The sequence below is a fragment of the Rana temporaria genome, chromosome 7, assembly GCF_905171775.1.
Source record: "Rana temporaria chromosome 7, aRanTem1.1, whole genome shotgun sequence".
In the NCBI taxonomy this organism is placed as follows: Eukaryota; Metazoa; Chordata; class Amphibia; order Anura; family Ranidae; genus Rana; species Rana temporaria.
This window is the reverse complement of record NC_053495.1, coordinates 115,831,490-115,847,635: the sequence shown is the minus strand read 5'-3', so window position 1 is coordinate 115,847,635 and position 16,146 is coordinate 115,831,490. Positions and strand designations below refer to the sequence as shown.

At 38.0% G+C, this 16,146-nt stretch overlaps 1 long non-coding RNA gene across 1 annotated transcript in view; it reads right to left on the bottom strand.

Annotated features, from left to right (window-relative positions):
- Positions 1-3,238: 3,238 nt before the first annotated feature.
- Positions 3,239-16,146, bottom strand: part of LOC120945587 — a 98,151-nt gene continuing 85,243 nt past the window's right edge. Inside the window, exon 3 of the long non-coding RNA XR_005750601.1 lies at positions 3,239-4,673. This is a non-coding gene — a long non-coding RNA (uncharacterized LOC120945587). The remainder of the gene's footprint in view (positions 4,674-16,146) is intronic.

The window sequence follows — 16,146 nt, the reverse complement described above, 5'->3', positions numbered from 1 at the left end:
GTATATTGCAATGATTTTCCACTCTTAACCACTTGCCGACCAGTCGCCATCATTGTACTATGTCAGGACGGCTCGTTCCCACTAATCGCCGTCATTGTATGGTGGCTCTGGAACTCTAGTTTGTGGGCGCATACGCACCGTCAGAGGCACGCGCACCCACTGCCAAGCGGGGGAGTCAATCACCGGGTGGAATGGACTTGATGTATGCCGGCCACCCATGATCGTTCCCCGCAGTGACAGAACAGGGATCTGCCTGTGTAAACAAGGCAAATCTCCATTCTGACAGGGAGATCACACAGATCTGTGTATTTCCCCAGGTAGTCCATCCCCCATACAGTTAGAACACACCTGCAGGGAACACAATTAACCCCTTGATTGTCTCTGGTGTTAACCCCTTCCCTGCCAGTGTCATTAGTACAATAACAGTGCACATTTTTAGCACTGATTACTGTAATAATGTCACTGGCTCCAAAAAAGTGTCAAAAATGTCAGTAAGGTGTCCGATCTGTCCGCCGCAATGTCGCAGTCCCACTAAAAATCACAGATCATTATTACTACTAAAAAAAAATTATAATAATAAAAATGCCATAAATCTATTCCCTATTTTGTAGACGCTTTAACTTTTTTGCAAACCAATCAATATGCGCTTATTGAAATGTATTTTACCAAAAATATATATTGGCCTAAAATGAGAAAGAAATTCGTTTTTTTATATTTGTTGGGGATATACTGTATATTATAGCAAAAAGTAAAAAAATGATTTGTGGGAAAAAAAGGACATAAATTTTGTTTGGGTACAGCCTCACGAGAAACGTACAATTGTCAGTTAAAGCGACACAGTGGCTTATTGCAAAAAATGGCCTGGTCATTAAGGGGACAAATCTTTCGGTCCTTAAGTGGTTAAAGAATAGCTCTTTCTCAATGTGCAAAGTGAACGGGAGATAATTAGCTGATGCTATTGCAGAGTTCTAATAAGGAAAGCTGCAGGGTCTAAATGCTTAAAATTTTCAGAACGTAATCCATTTGGGTATATCTCACCAAAAATTAAGTGACTTATATCTTAGTGCAGACTTGTGGCAAAATCAGTGAGCCAATCACACAAGCAAGGAATGACATTTCTGGGGGAGTTCTGTGCACCCACTCTGTACAGTAAGATACCAGGTTGCCATATTGCATTGAATTTTACAGAAATTTACAGCATCTCCAAATTGAAAAGGAAAGGTAACTTTTAAAGCGTTAAACTCTCAAATCTCTCAAAAAAATTATGGCTGGTAGGTTTTTGTGATAGAAGAGGTTTCTTCTGTCATAAATGCTTCCTCCTGCCTGCCAGCTCTAATGTACACTGAGCTGAGCATACATTTAAGGCACCACTCTGTGCCGTGATGATGTGACTCCTGTGTGCATGCGTGGGGGTGACAACATCATGCCCCAGCTATTTAAGCAGCCAGAGAGAGTGAATATGGAAGTAATGTGGGCAATGATTAAAGTTTTCAAAATAATAATATACACCTATGCAAAATATATATATACAGTATAAACTAAATTGCTAAATCAATGTCTGTCCTCTAATACCACCATATAAAGTAAATATTGCAGCAAAACATGAAAAAAAATGAAAAATAGAGCTGCATGTCTTCAAGCTGAAAAAACAAAAGATGTAACGGAAAATATTTGTTTTGTATGAGCTACTGGACCGCGCTCATACAAAACAAATATACTATAATAAATAATAAACAGATATGTAATAAAGTTAATCAAAAGCAGTCCAAACAAAGTGCTTGATGCAAATACAAAACAGAAGTGATAAAAAAAATGAAGGAGTCAAGCCCTGTACACACGCTCAGTTTTCCCAGCAGTAAAAAAAGTCTGCCGGGAAAACCGAGGGGAAAGCCGAGAGAGCCATGAGAGCTTTGACCGGGAATCCTGGCCGTGTGTACGCTCCATCGGCACTGCCTCGCAGTGTTTCCCATATGAAAGTATTAGTAAATCTGGCGGGGAAAAAAAACTGTCGGGAATTCCGGCGAGAAAATAGAGAGCAGGTTCTCTATTTTCCCGCCGGGATTCCCGGCTGTTTTCCTGTCGGGAAAACTGTGATGAAGCATACATCATCCGGTTTTCCCGGTCAAAGGCTCTCCTGGCACTTTTTCTGGCAGGAAAACCGGTCGTGTGTACGGGGCTTGACTCCCAGGAAGAAAACAGTGCTTGTCCTCTTCTCCCAAACAGAAACACACCACACTCATTGGAAATTAATTCCCCTTTTTTCTCAAAGAAAGTCAGAATCATTTATGGGGTCTCCAGCAGGTGATTTTCCTATTCAGATATCATATACTTAATCCACCAACGCTATCCTAAACATAGAGACAATTAAATGCCACCATCTCCTGTAAAGTGCTCCTGTGTCTTTAAGGGATCCTGTATATACCTCACTCACAAAATGGAAGATGTGAAGAAACCTCTTATAGTGTAGTAGATTCAAATTTTATTAAAAATCAATTAAAATTGCACTTACATTCATAAAGTTATACACAGGCTTAAAATGGAAACTGAAACTGAAAGTTTGCGCTCCACCTGCGCACCAAAGCCCAGAAATTATGGGCCAGATTCATGTACAAAGCTAATTAGCATACCCGACGCGGAAAACAACGCAAACTCCACCCAGCGGGCGCCGAAGTATTGCATCCTAAGATCCGAAGGCGTACGAAGCCGTACGCCTGTCGGATCTTACCCAAATGCCGTTGTATCTTGGTTTGAGGATTCAAACTTAAGATACGACGCGGGAAATTTAAAAAAAAAGCCGGCGTATTTCATCTGTGAATCTGGCCCAATATGTCTTTGAAATTCCCGCCCAGCGAGCCACGTAATTTCCTGTCGTTGGAGAGCAGGTGGAGCCCATTTAATGCATGATGACACAGAAAATATATTTGGTTTCTCCAATATTATATATATATAGTGACATTTTGTTGGTATGTTTTACTTAACAAGATTTGTAGAAAGCATTTTTAAAAAATTCCACTCATTCTTTTGTTAAAAACATTTAAAATGATTTCTAATGTGTGAGCCTTTGCCTCCATATTTGCAGAGGTTAAAAAAAATAATAATATCATATTGGAACTAGGGCAAAGGCTTGCAGTGTTGCTTTTTAAATATCACAAATCCATGTATTGTGTGTCACCCATGGTGCTACTAAACCCACTAATTTTCAAACCTGCCATATACATTGAAAAATAGGAGACTAATCTTTGTTTCATTTTCCTTTCCTTTATTTGACATGTGTGTGTGACTGAGTCAAGTTTCTTTCATGAATTTCAAGTATGTCCTGCAAACTGCACATCTCCAGCATTTAAATGACCCTGTAGGTCTATTTGTCTAGCTGATGATAGCCATGAAATTCTCACATGTTAAATTAAAAAAAAGGAAGCAGAAAAAAATGAAACAATGCTACATAGCACAAACAACATATCACTTTTGAGTTTATGCTGCAATGTAAAATGCACCAATCGGTGAGTCACAATCAATGATGCACGTTAGATGACTCCAGACATTATAATGCTATGAGTCCCAATATTAATCTTTTGTTTGTTATGGATAGGATACAGTCCTTTATATTATCAGCAAAGGTCTAAATATCTGTTTCTTCCCATGTTTAAAGTGGGGACACAGTTGCATTCATTGTTCAGCGAGTTTATTCACTAAACTCAACCCACCGACAGCAATGAATGTTAAATGTGACCTTTCATTCAGTTTCTTCAAAAAGCACTCCATTCTGAATCGGAACAACTTGATAGTAGACAGGTGTATCAGATGGCTTGCAAAAAAATTATTTCCAACTTAGGTGATTATAATAATTGGACACTAAAGTAAAATAAGTTAAGAAGTTTAAATATTTAGACACAAAAGTAAAAACAAGAAAATAAGTTTGAAGTATGCACAGTACAACATCAAATTTGTATTATCAAGAGAACACAAACTAATCTAAAATATAACTCAATTCCATGTTTTACAGACAGTATTTACAGGTTTAATTTATAACTTAGATAAATCCTTATTTTAATGTTTTTAGGATACCAAAGTGATAAGCTTTTTATCCGATGAAAGGCAGACTGCAAGTTCATCAGAGCCACAATATACTCATCATGTGGCTTTAAACAGGCACAACATTTTTTGAGAGAATCAAGTAATGTAAAACAATATCTAAAACATTATTAATAAAACACAGACATTTTAGATTCCTGTTGGTTTGAAGTTGGAGCCAGTGGATTATAAGGCATAATAAAAATGGCATGTATGAAGTTCTGCAGACAATGGTCTTGTCGTGATGTACAGTCAACGATCGATGGTTTGCCTTCTAATACCAAACTCACCGACAGCGTTGAATGTTCATCAAGACAGTCCTAAAATAAGCATGGCGTTTATCAGCTTGAATGGTGTCCTGATAAAAGCAGGCTGCCATTTTAAACTTGGCTCATGTAAGCATTTATTATGATCCAAGCATGTAGTTTCATCAGAAGTATTATTCGTTGTGGATCTTTTGTGGCGACTCCAGAATTAACCCTTTCCCGGGATGTGCTTCGATATTCATTTAATTGGTACCCTGTAGTCAGCTGAGGTAATTGCAGATGGAAGGCTAATCAGTGTTCTCGGCGAACAGCTGGCAAACCATCAAGATAAATGTGCTGAAAAAGAAAAAAGAGAGGAAAACATTTATTTTGTTAAAAGACACTCACTGAGATTTGACAGAATTCTATCATTTTGCTGGAAAATGGAAATAAATAAATCGAGCAATAATCAAATATTGTGAATATTGAACCAAAATGGTTCATGAAAATGTGTATAGATGTTTAAAGGATGAATATGTATGTGCCCTAACTCTTAGGAACAAATGTAATAAATCGCAGCTTACCAGTCCTTATGCTGTATGTGGTCTCATTTTACAGAAAATACCTGACACTTCCTGTGAACTTATCTTCTGTATACTAAAAATACCCCTCTACCCCCCAAATGTAATGTAGGTCAGTGGTCATCAACCCTGTCCTTAGGGCCCACCAACAGGCCAGGTTTTATGTATTACCTTGGGGAGATGCAGACTAGAATACTGCAATCACTGAGCAGCAAATTATATCGCATGTGATGTATTTCAATTATTTTGCTAACCTGGCCTGTTAGTGGGCCCTAAGGACAGGGTTGATGACTACTGATGTAGATGAATAAGGGCATACATGCTTAAAGTCCAAGATTACGAGTTGAAATAAAGGGAAAGATAACTGAAAAAGAAAACCAAATGCATCTACCTCATCTGAGGACGGGTATACTGCATTATATAAAAGGTTCACTTTTGGTTTAGATACACTTTAATGCAGAATAACTGATCATTTTTAATCTATAGCAAAACTACCTTGAGTGAAGTGAGTGGGGCAAGTGAAGCTTACTCTCTGTACCAGCAATAAAGACCACCGCATTATCATCGTGTTTCTATAGATTTGTAATCAGAATTTATTACACGCAGAAAAAAAGACAGACAAACTGATAGAATTGTATTGGCAAATTAATTAAACATAGAACTTTAAAGGGTGTCCTAATGTAGGTTACATTGAAGCTCCATAAAGTCCAACATAAAACCGTTTTCAAGGATGAGAATTTATAACATTAATCCCTAGATTAAAACCATGATTTTTAGCTCTAAATCATGACAGGGATTAACACTGGCCTGATTCCTAAAATGAAAGAGAAAAATATATTGTGTATAGAAACTCAAGAGGCATAAGTGCTACCTACACATCCATTTACATAAACAGAAAATTATATTTTAGCAAAATTTGTTTTAAATTATAACTATTACTTTATCTAACAGCTGCCACTTACAATTAAGATGTAAAGTCTAGGTGTAAAACATTGCATCAATTGCTGACTTGCAGATGAAGACATGAAAACTGCTTACATTTGCAAGGTCTGGAAATTCATCAACAAACTAAACGACTCACATTATCCATCCAAGAGATCAACAGTTTAAAATCCTTGTTTACACTCAGGCCTCGTACACACGACTGTTTTCCTCGATAGAATCCATCAAGAAACTTGGTGGGAGAGCTTTTTTGCAGAGGAAAACGGTCGTGTGTACGCTTTTCATCGAGGAAACTGTCGAGGAACTCGATGAGGAAAAAATAATTTCCTCGTCGTGTTTCTCGTCGGGCTGGTTTTCGACGAGAAACACGTTCGTGTGTATGCTAAGAAACCCGTACATGCTCAGAATAAAGTATGGGACAGGAGCACACCTTCGGTAAAAGTAGCGTTTGTAATGGAGATAGCACATTTGTCACTCTGTAACAGACTGAAAAGTGCAAATTGTCTCTTACCAAACTTTTACTTAACACACAGTAACATGAGTAACATAGCAAAAGCAGCCCCAAGGGTTGTGCCAGTGGAATCGAACTTCCCCTGCCCTTGTATGTGTTGTACGTCACCACGTTTGAGAACGAGGAGATTTGGTCTTGACCGTGTGTACGCAAAGAAAGCCTGTCGAGTTTCTCGACAAGCCTAACAAGGAAAAACGATGTGTGTTTTCCTACAAGTTCCTCGGTCGTGTGTACGAGGCCTAAGTCTTAAGCCTCATACACACGATCAGACTTCCATCGGACTTTTCAATGGATTTTGGTCCGAATGGGCATTGGCCGCGAACTTGTTCTGCATACACGGCAGAACATTTTCAGCCAACTTTCACTAAGTCGCATGTTTTTTTCAGCTCTTTACCGCCAACCTTTGGGCAACTTCTGCTATTGTTGGCTGATCTTTAGCATTGGTTCTGAGCATGCGTGTTTGTACTTTGGACTTTAGTTCGATGGACTTGTGTACACATGATCGGATTATCCTCCATCGGACATTTTTTGCGGAAAAGTTTGAGAGTACTGTGCTAGGATGAAAACGCTGCTTCTTTATAGACACAGTACAGTAAGAACTGTCATCCTAGGTCAAGAAGTGTATCTACTCTGTGAATGTAAATGAAAATAAAAGCCTTTAAAAAAATATGCCAAATGCAGCCACCACATCTTAGGACTGGAAAACTGAAATATATAAAAAAAAAATCTTGTGTTTAGTGTTTTATACAATTTAAGGCTTAGACTTTTTAGTTGTTATCCTATGGTTTCATTTAGTACGCATATAAGAAAGCAAATCTGTGGGATCATGCAGATCAAGGTACAAATGAATGCTTAGACCTTTCCTAAGTTTCCACCCTTTGGTCAACAACCATGTTACATTAATCTTACTTCATAAAAATCCAAAGCAAATATATCTCCCTGGTTTATATACAGAGATATGGTACTAGTAGACACCATCAATCAAAAATCTATATAGAAAGGAGATGGTTGTAAATCGTTTCAGAAAAGCAAGCTTGTTACAGCAATTGGTAATGACTGATAACTCTGTACATTACACTGCACAATGAATATAAATAATTCTTAAGAATGTTTCCCCTAAACGAAATCTCTCTCTTTTTTACAGAATGAGAAAAAGAAGTACAGAGATACAGTACTATTAGACAACACCAAAAATCTATATAGAGAGGAGATGGACGTACACAGTTTTAGAAAAGTAAGCTTGTTACAACAATTAGCAATGACTGACTGCACGATGAATATAAGTAATTCTTAAATATATTTCTCCTCAACCATGGGTGCTAAACCTGATGCAGAACTACAAGTCCAATCATGCCTCTGCATTTGGCACCCATTCTTACAACTGTCAGCCTTTCAATGCCTCATGGGACTTGAAGTTCTGCAATAGCCGGAGGGCTACAGGTTGAGCACCCATGCCCTAGATCAGTGTTTCTCAACTACAGTCCTCAAGTACCCCCAACAGGTCATGCTTTCCATTATTTTGCACAGGTGATTTGATCAGTTTCACTGCCTTAGTAATTACCACAGCCGTTTCATCTGAGGGAAATCCTGAAAACTTGACCTGTTGGGGGTACTTGAGGACTGGCGTTGAGAAACATTGCCCCAGATTAACAAAGGAAAAAACTCTAGTCATTTTATTCCTTCAGTATGAAATGGAGCCATAAATATGTTGTTTGGCAGCTTTGGGTCATATTTTACTTAGGGTTCTATGGCATTTAGATGTTAAATTACTAATGAAATAAATGTGTACACACAGACTTTGTCTTTTTTGTTTTAATAATGCAATTCTGCACTTTGCTCATTATTCTTTTTTTTTCCTTTTCTTGAGTATATGACTCATTAAGTAGACTTTTGAAAATCTTCAGCAAGCCATGCATACAATTGAACATATAGGGAAATATACAAAATAATTATGTAGCTAAATACTTTTCCTTCATCTGCTAGAGGCATAGAGAGGGCCTGAGCTGAGGGGTGCTCTGGATATAAATAAACCAAGCAATTTGTTTGCCGTAAGCGATGGGGTGAAAACGTACACAAGAGTTCTCTTTACAGATACAGGAATCCTAATGCACACTGTCAGGATGAGGAGGCAAGTAAGCGCTTCCCTCCCTCTCTCACATACCCGAGGGGACTTTTGCTGTCTCTGCGGCCTGTCTCCAGTGGCCTATGTATCAGCGCTGATGGAAAGGACATAATTTAAGTGACGGTGTTAGCTACGCATCCAGTGGCCGAGCAGAGGAATTGGAGCAGAAAAGCGATGTTTCTGCAGGAATTCTCTTCTCTGACCTAAATTTGCTGATGCTTTTGGTGTAAGGACAAATCCGCTTTTTACCAGAAGATAAACACGCATTATACAGAGATGAAAACATTTTATTTATCTTATCCAATATATAGGGTCAACAGATTATGAGATGCTTTACAGAGAGCTATTTAAAACCGTCTTTGTTGTCTAAGGAGTTTGTAATTCAATTTTGCTACCATAGTCCCACAAACATGCGCTATAGGAGCAGAAGCTGATTTAGCTACTAGTATGTTTTAGGGTTGTCAAAGGAAGCTGGAACATTTGGAAACACATTGAAATCTACACAGACATGGGAACAACATACCGATACCATGATAAAATGGCTCTGGTAGGAACCCAACCCAGAACCTGATAATAGCTTAGCTGACTTATTATGAACAAATGTATATTAGAGTTTCTGCATGAAAAACATTTTTAATATGCACCTTTCATTTAAATCTCGAATACCTTTTGTCTGTAACTATGTGGTTAGGTATATTTTTTCTTCATATGAACAAAATGTTATCGTCTTCTAAAATTATAACTACCATCAACATACTGTATTCACTCTATTGTCCTGAGTGTCATGAATTAAGCACCATTAGTGGATGGGGAACAATGGAGGGCTTTTTTTTGTTTTTGTTTTTTTGTTTTTGTCCTCCCTTCCTGCCATTCATCTGTCCTTCCTTCATACGTCTATCAAGTGTTTGAGGATTGAAGATAATTAATTCTAAATTCTTTATTGGCCTTACTGAATGTGGTCACAGATGTGTCACTTTTGCCCCTGTACAAATCATTAGTAAGACCTCATCTGGAATATGCAGTTCAGTTTTGGGCCCCAGTTCTCAAAAAGGATATTGGGGAACTGGAGAAAGTGCAGAAGGGCAACCAAACTGATAAGTGGAGGAGCTCAGCTATGAAGAAAGATTAGAGGAACTGCATTTATTTACTCTTGAGAAGAGGAGATTAAGTTTGAATATGATCAGCATGTACAAATATATAAGGGGTCTGTATAGTGAACCTGGTGTTGAGTTATTCACTTTACAGTCAACACAAAGGACAAGGGGGCACTCTTTACGTGTAGAGGAAAAGAGATTTCATCTCCAAATACGGAAAGGTTTCTTCACAGTAAGAGCTGTGAAAATGTGGAATAGACTCTCTGCAGAGGTGGTTCTGGCCAGCTCAGTGTATTGCTTTAAGAAAGGCCTGGATTCTTCCCTAAATGTACATAATATTCTGTAACTGGGTACTAAAAATTATAGGTAAAGTTGATCCGGGGAATATCCCATTGCCTCTCGGGGGATCAGGAAGGATTTTTTTCCCCTGCTGTAGCAAATTAAATCATGCACTGCTAGGGTTTTTTGCCTTCCTCTGGATCAACTGTGGGTATAGAATTAAGTATATGGGATTGTATGATATTATTATTGTTATTATTATTTTTTTTATGTTTGAACTGCATGGACTTGTGTCTTTTTTCTACCTGACTAACTATGTAATGACTTATACAATAAGCTAGACCCCCCCCCCATTCTAAAGTTGGCTTCTTCCAACCCACATTGGGGCTCGGGCTGTAATTGAAGCAAATGGATGAAGATATGTTCATCTTTAAGTTCTCAACCATTACACTTCCTACAGAGGAGCTCAGGCAGTAGTTGAAGGAATGGATGACGATGTCTTCAGGTTGTCAGCCTTTATACTGTACTTCTAGTTATCGAATTCCTAATATTTACAGTATCACTTTAAAACAATTGTGTGCAAGTGTTACATTTGCAGAAATGAATGCTTTTTACTTAGTGCTGTTTTTTGCCTGCTAAGTGAAACTAGCAGAAGTGAATTCATCTTATGACATATAAAGTATCTTGGTACTTGGTGTATACACGTGGTTTATAAGTAAACTGTACTGTTTTGGAATATGACCTGTATGTATTTGATTGTTATCTGTGCAATGAATTCAGACAGATTTTGCATCTATATGCAATACACTATGACGTTAGACAGGAAACATCTGCTCTTCAGTTCAGTAGATTTAGAGCAACGGTTAAAATGCCATGAACCGTGTGAAAGAAACACATATGGACTCCATATAAACAGCTGCATTCCAAACTAGATTATCAGACAGATGTCTACTGGCAGGGCAGCTAAGGACAGTAGAAGGCCAGAGCTGGCTAAAGGCCCATGAAACATAATGACGGTCAAAAGGTTTATGCACATTAGTATATATTGTATACAGGGAAAATGTGCCAGTGTGTACAGAATAAATATTCAGTTTAGAATAATATTCACTTTGCAGTCATATAATTTAAAAGCTGCTCTTATTTAAATACTGCTATTAGCATCTATGCAAGAAAAGTAGTTTAATTAAGTGGAGGGCTCTCAAGCTTCAAAAATAAGATTTTGGAAAAATGTTAATCAATTATAGGATTTCCTATAAAATATATATACAGTATATATATATATATATATATATATATATATATATATATATATATAAATACATACATTTAAAGCAATTGTAAAGGCAAAATAAAAAATTGCAAACATGTCTATACGTACCTGCACAAACCTCCTTTTCTTGGATCCTCCGCCGCTGCTCCTGGCCCCTCCCCTCTGTCCAGTGCCCACATGGAATACCACTTCCCATGGGGGCACTTGTGTGTGTTCGCTCTCTCGAGCCCTGCTGCTGTGTCATTTGTCACAGACAGTGGGACCCGGCCTCTCCCCCCGCTCCCTCATCACTGGCTTTGATTGACAGCACTGGGAGCCAATGGCTCCCAGTGACCCAGCAAAGCCAGCGAGACCCGAAAGTGAGGTGAGAGAAGAGCTGCAGATGTGCACAGCACTGGATCGAATGAGGGTTCAGGTAAGTAAAAGGGGGGTGAGGGGGGATGCTGATGCCTAAACATTTTTTTACCATAATGCAAGGAATGAATTAAGCTAAAACATGTTTAGGCCTTAGAACCACTTAAAGCATTATACGGTTTGGGATCTAAGCCATTTCTGTCTATGACCGTATAGTTACAACTCAAGAATATGAACAGTGCTTCTAAACAGTGCTATCACAAATAGATCTTTCTCTACATAACCCAAAGATCAATAAAAAAAAATTGTCAGAAATGTGTAAATAAAAAAAAAATCCTTTAAAGCTACTTTGGTCTTCATAGCCACTGGGATCAAAGAGATCATGTACCGGTAATCAAAAAGTATAACGTGCTGTGCACTGTGTCATTATAATTTTGATTAAAGCACAGAGCAGAGCACTTTTTTTTTTCTTGGTTTGGCACCAGACAAAGCCACCTTTTATGTTGACAAAACAAGTTGGGGGCATTTTTTCTATGTTTAGTTTAACAAATTGTTGATGCAAATTGAGGTTTATTGGTCACACTTATAGGGAGCTTACTACATCTTTATCTTTGTTCAGTCATTCACTTTCATAGAACAGGGACATTATATTTTTTTGATTGTGCACCTATTTGTGAAATTATTTCATTCAATTATTTCAATTTCTTTAAGATTGGTCATGAGAGTGACATAATGGCAGTGTCTATTAAAAGATATGTCCAAGAAGAGGGGAATGAAAGTCAGGGGAATTTCAAACTTCTCGGCTGTCAGCAGAAAATGAATATATGGTGACATTGTTGCAAAATAGGCAAGATATTTCCTCTCACTTCCTGTTGTATAAAAAAAACAGGAGGTAAACATACATCTCCTCGATTGAATGACTGACAGCGGTGAGAGCCGGCGCTGTGAAGGGCGGTCTATGTGGACAGCTTTAACACGGATGCCTGCATACTTAGATGTGCCTGTTTTAACCATCAAACATGTGACTTGCTAAATGTTGTACCTTCATTAAATGTAACCATATTGCTACACTTAGAGGCGCCTCTATTCTCTTTTATACACTGGAGCTCCTTCTGGATTTTGCTTCCAATCTCCTTGTGGAGGCTTTCATTTGTGGATGGACATTTTATGGTTACGCAACTTATCACATTGCTACAATTATTTTATATGGACTATAAACTGAAGGACTTATGAATAAATGTTTGTGGATTAAGTGATCTGAGTTTCCATTATTTCTTATGGGGAAATTTGTTTTGATTGCTTTGGATTACAAGCCCGTTTCTGGATGAATTTATGCTTGCAATCCAAGGTTTTACTGTATTATGTTAATGTTTCAAATGCTATTCAATACCCTATCAATTAAAGTGCATGTAAACCCAAACCCTATTCTCAGTATGGTACACAATATACAGAATTCAAAGGGAAAAAATAGTTTTGTGAATCTTTTGCAAAGTTTCTTTCTGCCAGTAGCAGCCCTTCATGTTTCAGGGGGACAGCACTAGGCAACTGCCTCCCAATTAGCAGCAGCATTGTAAGCTTACGCTATGGCTATTTTAGTTGGCCTTTGGGCTGCCTATTAAATCTAGCAGATAGGTAGTCCAATGACCAACTAAAGAAGTGCAAATGCAAGCTGACAACGCTGCTGCTCCTCGCAAGGCAGTTGCTTAGCATTGTAAATATGCAAAAGGAAGTGCTGTTATTTAAAAGATCTCAAGGTATGAACATTTGCACAGATTCATGAAAAATAAAGTTGTAAACTCCATATAGTAAGACATGATGCCATACAGAAAAATATATTTTGGGCTTACATACACTTTTAAACATAAAGAGAGAACCATGATTTATGAATACAGGCATGCCCAACGTTTAAGTACACAATGGGGTTTATTTACTAAAGCTGGAAAGTGCAAAATCAGGCTCACTTCTGCATAGAAACCAATGAGCTTCTAACCCCAGCTTGTTTAATTAGGCTTTGGTAATAAAACCTGGAAGCTCATTGACAAGCTCAAACACTGTAGCTGCTGACTTTTAATAAGTACACTTGCCTGTCCAGGAAGCCTGCGTTGTCGACCGCCCGAGGCCGATCCGTCTATCGGATCGGGTGCCGGCGCTGCCATTCAAACTAAGGGAAACAGGCAGTGGAGCCTTAAGGCTTCTCTGCCTGTTTCCTACTGTACATGCGCGAGTCATGCGGTGCTTTGTAAATGGTCGGCTGTCTTCTGGGACACACATAGGTCCCAGAAGACAAAGAGCCCCATTGCCCAGAAGACAGAGAATGAGAAAGAAGTTATCCGTGGTATAGAAAGTGGCAGATAAGGAAGACTGTCTAGCAACAGCCATTTCTGGTAAGTTATATTTTTTTTTCTATTTTTTTTAAGGTATTTTAAGGAGGTCATTTTTTTTAGGGCGGACCACCGCTTTAACCTCCCTGGCGGTATGATTCTTTCAGAAAAAACATGCTGAAAGCGGTACCATTATTTGCAAGGAAATTTGGCGTTTTATATTGTAGGTCTGTAATTTTTAGAAATAACTCACTTAAATCTGACCAAACAAGAGTCTAATAGGCATCCCGGGTATGACATTTTTTTAAAAACAAAATTATAAATTATAATATAATAAATAATTATAACAAATAATAATATAATTATAATAAAAATTATTCAATAATGTAATCAAATCAAAATCACTGAAATTTGCTCAGTTGCAGAATTATTGCTGTCATTATTTTTTTTTTTTTATGACGAATTTCCCCACAAATCGCTATCGCACAATTCTGCAAGTGATTATAATTTATTATTGCTGTTTTTTAGCTGATCTAAAACAATTTTTGACATAAAGGGACACTTTTGGTTGCTATGGACAATCTACAGTTTGCAGGGAGAAAGAAACGTTTTTATTATATAAAATGACATGCATGACACAGGACAGACCACTAGGGACAAGGGGGGTGTGTTTTTTGTACATACAGTACTGTAATCTATAAGATTACAGTATACTGTATGTATTGTGTTTGTTTACTTTTTTGAATTTGGCGCCGTTCTCCGTCCCCGTGCGTCGTAACGTCGCAGGGAACGGAGATCGGCGTCACACAGAGGCACTGTGTGAACCGAGCGAGGTCCTGCTCGCTCACACAGCGCGGTGGCATCGCTGGATCCAGGGACAAGGTAAGTAAACCATGCCTGTGGATCTAGCGAGGCGAGCCCGAGTCTGACTCGGGGTTACCGCTCGCAGCAGGAAAATCTAACCCCGAGTCAGACTCGGGAATACCGCCAGGCAGGTTAAAAGTAGGGTATGCCTGTAAAAACATTTTTTTTTTTACTTTTGATGCCAGCTCTAAACATAAAGTAGACAGATACTCTATATACCAATTATATTTTAGGACTTGATGTTTTTTTTTGACTATTAATACACTCAAGGCAAATATTCAGCAAGGATCCTCTGATCACATAGATAACATTTAGAGCTATTCTAACTGCCTAACCATATTTGTGGGGAGTGATTTGTTTAGACATTCAGCCTAAAATGTAATGGTTTTCAAAGCTTTAGCACACATAAAGAATAAAGTTAATTTTATGTTAGGCAACAAGGAGCAATGAACCAGTAACAAAATCAATTTTACAATATGAAAGAGCATAAACTATGGCAAAATGCTTCTGAATGAGGAAACTCAAGAGATACATGGATTTAATAGTTGGTGTGTGTGTCATAAATTAGAAAAATAGAGTGAAGAAGTTAATATTCTATATCCTATCATTTACCAGAAGTGGACGATCAGCCAAGTCTCAGTGGTACTATTAGACAGTTTCAAGAATTCATAATGAAAGTAATGACAACAAATAAGAGCTGTTTGGAGAATAAATGTCATCATGTAGCAATTAATGTTGTACAGTTATTAGAAGTAAGAGCTTGATGAGTACAACAGCTGCATATTTCCAATGAATCCGATTGTAAGCATGGGGTCCATTGAAAAAAACAACAACAAAGTAATCTTTGGAAACTATAACACGCAGACACAGTTTACCCTCTTTTTCAGGATAAAAAAGTGAGTGTTATCCGCCAATAAACACAGTATTTATTTATTTATAGGTATTTATACTTATACCTAGGTTTAAATCTATGAAACAATCTATGAAACAAAGAATAAGTTAAAAAACAAGAATACGTTAAAAGGTAACTGTACTTTTGTAGGAAAAAATTATTTAAAAAAATATAGCTTATACACTTGATAGACAAGGCATATTGGGATTTATTTACTAAAACTGGAAAGTGCAAAATCTGGTGCAGCTCTACATGATAGCCAATCAGCTTCTAACCTGGAAGCTGATCGGCTACCACTGCATCAGATTTTTAGTAATTCAACCCCATTGTAATTTACTGTTACCATATATACTCATATATACTCAAGTATAAGCCGACTTTTTCAGCACATTTTTTATGCTGAAAAAGCCCCCCTCGGCTTATACTCGAGTCAGGGTCTCCCGTCTGTGTCATGCAGTCTTAACTGTTCGGCGGCCGTCCACTGTAACAAAGCCTCCTCTTCGTCCATGATAGACAGAACACTGATAACAATGCTGGGAAACTGAATCAGTTTTCCGTCTATCACGGACGAGGAGGAGGCGTGGCTTTGTTACAGTGGAC